Genomic DNA, 4,320 nt, shown 5'->3' with positions numbered 1-4,320 from the left:
TTTTTAAGTCTTACTGTCAGTACTTTCGTAAAGATTTTTAAGTCTACATTAAGTAAAGAAATTGGCAGATAGTTGCTGCATCTGGTTACATCCTTTCCTGATTTCGGGACTACCGTGATGATTGCCTCTTTCATTGAATCACACAACCTCCCCTCCCTCAAAAAACAGTTATCTAATTCACAAATAATCAGAGCCAACACCTCACCAAATTTTTGATAAAATTCTACCGTCAACCCATCCATCCCCAGAGACTTACCTATATTCAATTCCCCAATCATCGCCAAAACCTCCAAGACAGTAATTAGCACCTCAATGAAACATCTACCCTCCTCAGAAAGTACTGGGAGTTCAATTTTCCCGAAGAATCTATCAAAATCACCTATTTGTGGTGCAATATCTTCCGCATACAATTTAGCATAAAAAGAGCGAAAACATTCCCCAATTCTACCTCTCTTAATCTCCAAATTTCCAGACTCATCAACAATTTTTTGAACAAACACCCTCTCCGAGTAACTCCTCAATCTACTCGCCAACAACCTCCCTGCTTTATCCCCCTGCTCCCAGTACTTCTGCCTCACAAAGTACAATCCCTTCTCAACTTGCGAGTCTAACACAGTTTTTAGTAATGCCTTGCCATCTAAGATTTTAAATTTAATATTCTCATCTCTCGACAAAGCATAACTCTGTTGTAAGTCACCAAGTACCCTTTCAAGCTCCACCAATCTGTCTTCACCCCCCGTACGCATCCGTGCAGTCCAGTTCATCAGTTCCCCTCTAACAGAAGCTTTAAAAGCATCCCACACCACCATATTGTCCGCCGTACCCTCATTCATCTAACAAAAAAAAACAGATATGAAATTCATTAATGCGTCCACAGCATCCTGGTTGCTTAACACAACAGGTTTCAACCTCCATCTACTAAGACTGTGCATCTCAGCAAATAACATCAACTTGGTCATTACCATTGAGTGATCCGAAATGTGCCGTTCACCCATAAACACCTCCCTTACATTCTCAACCAGCCTATCCAACATCAATATGTAGTCAAGCCTAGAATAAGAATCATGTACCAGTGAATAAAACGAGAACCCCCTATCCCTCCAATGAAAATGTCTCCAGGTATCCACCAAGTTATAAACATCCAAAAAGTCTCGAAACTCCCTACTCGATTTCTGCCCAGTAAACCTGCACATCAATGCCCTATCCATCTTGGGGTCAATCACACAATTAAAATCCCCTCCCAAAACAATAATTTCACCTCCCATATCACTAAGCCTCCCCTTTAGCGAATCAAAAAAGGGCCCCGACCCGCACATGGCCCATACACAGATCCCACCGTTAACAGCAAGCCCTCACATTTAAGATCAATAAGTATAATCCGCCCCTCGCCATCCATACTCACTTTTTCAACACATGCATTCAAGCCTTTCTTCAACAATATTCCAACAACTCGGGAGTTGGAGGAGTAGCAATTCAAGAAAACCTTTGTATATCTCGAATTAGTCAGTGAATCACCAGACCCATCAATTAAATGTGTTTCTTGCAAGATCGCCACATCAACTTTCTCCCTCCAAAGTTTAGCCAAAATGTTCTTCCTCTTCCGCACACAGTTCAACCCTTACACATTCCAAATACACAACGAAACAGGCCCCTTCATAACTCACTAAAACACTCCATATCTCCACATAGACTCATAACTATCATTCGTCCACAAACCATCTATTAAACACTGTGACAATCATCCAGCCCATCCCATAAAGTGGAGCAACACATGTCTCAACCCCCCACCCCGCTCTACACATAAAACAAAAAACACACACACAGTCAAGACAGCCTTAATTGTAAGAAACCCAGTATAACATAGGTCTCAACAAAATACCATTATGTACAAAATCATAACCCATTCCAACTATCACCTCAGAACCCTATGCCCAATATTTTCACTATCAGAATAACCTCCTCAAAAATCCTCAGCAACAAGTCCCAGAACGCACACCAAAACCAACAAACATCTGCAACAAGACTTCAACTACTATTTATAGTGTAAAAGCATGGATAAGTACCAACCCTTCCACCAAACGTCAACACCCCAAATAGAACTATTGACAACAGCCATCCCAAGCCTGCATGCGCAAACTGGAATTAAGATAAACAAATTGGAAGCCAACTCAAACAAAAGGAGCCCAAATCTAAACAGCAGTTGCTCCAACCACCCCTTCCCCACCAGTGCCATTGCACAACAGCACAGTCATCAATCACAAAGCACACATCCCCATAAAAAATGCCAATCTCACCATTACTCTCCCATAGGGCCAGAATATAAGGGAAAAGATGCAACAATTAAACAGCACCCACCCCTGTTCACCGCCATGACCATTGAGCACATGTCTTCCATCAAATAAGATACGACATGCATAGCAGAATCCACAGAGTCTCTATCTACCGTAAGACTCCATCAAAAGGCATTAAATGTCCGTTGAACAGTATAGTTCATAACAAGAACATGCAAACAGTAGATAATGCATTCAAAGCATTAGTCTGCAGACAGACCAACTCTCAACCAACCAACGCTCACACACGGAAACAAAAGGTCAGCATAAGTTACTTCCTGGTCGGAATGCAGGCAGAATCCAGGCATGCACTAGTCCACACACCAGCACATATCAGGGCATATCACTTCTTCTCCCGATTTATATTGTTTAATTGAAGAATAATGTCATGAGATAGGTGTAAACGAGCATGCCAGTAAGTCTGGACTAAAAGCAGTGTACAACAAGTTAACATCAACTCGGTTGCTGATGTACATTTGATTTCCCCATACACCTGAGAGGTCCTGGGTTGGTTACCTTCTTTGATGATTAAATCATCTTTGTTGCCCTTGATACAGGCAGAACAGGCTTGAAGTGAGTGGCAATAGAAAGATATGTATTAGTCTCTTTGGGACACCTCATAAGCCAATCAGCAGCCTATCCTGCCACACATAGCTCTGCAGGGACGTTGGTGGGCAAAATGAAGACGTGTGTTGATCGAGATGGTTATACTTATAATTGATCGGACTTAAAATCTCAAATCGCCCAAAAATGTTCTGGTAAATACTTATACCTACCTAGGTATGGAGATGGTTTATCAATAAAGGTATGAGCCCGGATAGCTCAGTCGGTAGAGCATCAGACTTTTAATTCGGGCGGATGTTTTGTTTTTCACTTTTAAAGAAAGCAACACAGAATTATTATTTCACCTTTATCAAGCAATTGAGGTGCACTGGCAGTCATCTGTGGTACATATTAAAGTACTGGAATAGCAGGTGGTTCTGACGATCAGGACTGAGAAATGGCTGGAATAACACGGGCAGCATGAGGTCATGATTGAGGTGCACTGACAGAGCTATCTGTGTGTGAGCAGTGCTAGATTACTTTGGGGTGCTGTTTATGGTAATTGAGGTGCGTTGCGCACAGCTAGGCGTGGGTCCCTGGTGGTGAAGAAACTGGGTGTCTTGCGGGCCAGGGTTGAGATGAATTGGCAGAGCTGTGTAGGGGCAGGGATTGTCAACAGGCACGTGAGAGTTGAGGTACACTAGCAAAACAGTTGGACCCAGTTCTGGCATTGGAGGTGATGCCACAGCTCCGGATTGAGGTGCACTGATGGAGCTTTTCGCAGAGAACGTGGCCATCAAAACAGGTCTAGGAAGTGGCGGACATTGGTAATGATTGTAACTTCTTACCCTACCCCAAAAACCCAATGATTAATAATTAGGGATGAGGTGCCAGCAACGCTACACCCCAATTCATGACTTAAAAGGCCGCCTTATAGAAAAATACAAAGGTACCCACAAAATGGGGGCCCTGACATATTTAGCTATGAACGAATCATCATGAAATTAAGGGACAGGGGATGTAGCTCAGTGGTAGAGCGCATGCTTCGCATGTATGAGGCCCCGGGTTCAATCCCCGGCATCTCCAGGTTTTTCTCTTGGCTTTAATCGTTTGTTTTAAACAATGATAAATTCTGTCCATAGCCACAAGGGTAGAGACAACGTCCTCGAAAACCTAAGCTTGGTTGAGATCAAGCAAATTACGTTTACCATTTTCATCATTAACAATCTGTGGGCCATGACACTAAAATATATTTAAAAAGTAGCATATCGAGATCCACAAAAGAAATATCAATATTTTTGTGGACATTCATCAGTGATAGAACTTGTTTTGCTCTTTGTGTGACTTTGCTGCTCGACACCATTCACAATCAGGAGCATGTGGGGTGCTTGTGTTGCTGAGGGATTGTATGGGTTCTGTGTGAATGTGCACCCCACATCTAGCCCTC

General features: G+C 42.6%; 1 non-coding gene across 1 annotated transcript; it reads left to right on the top strand.

Annotated features, from left to right (window-relative positions):
* Positions 1-3,887: 3,887 nt before the first annotated feature.
* Positions 3,888-3,959, top strand: TRNAA-CGC (transfer RNA alanine (anticodon CGC)). Its single transcript has one exon. It is a non-coding gene; the product is annotated as a tRNA-Ala (tRNA).
* The last annotated feature ends 361 nt before the right edge of the window (positions 3,960-4,320 follow it).

This window comes from Ambystoma mexicanum (genome assembly GCF_040938575.1).
Source record: "Ambystoma mexicanum isolate Mex_15411 chromosome 12 unlocalized genomic scaffold, UKY_AmexF1_1 Mex_chr12_unloc.2, whole genome shotgun sequence".
Lineage (NCBI taxonomy): Eukaryota > Metazoa > Chordata > Amphibia > Caudata > Ambystomatidae > Ambystoma > Ambystoma mexicanum.
The sequence above is the reverse complement of the archived record's forward strand: the minus strand, read 5'-3'. Positions and strand labels throughout refer to the sequence as shown.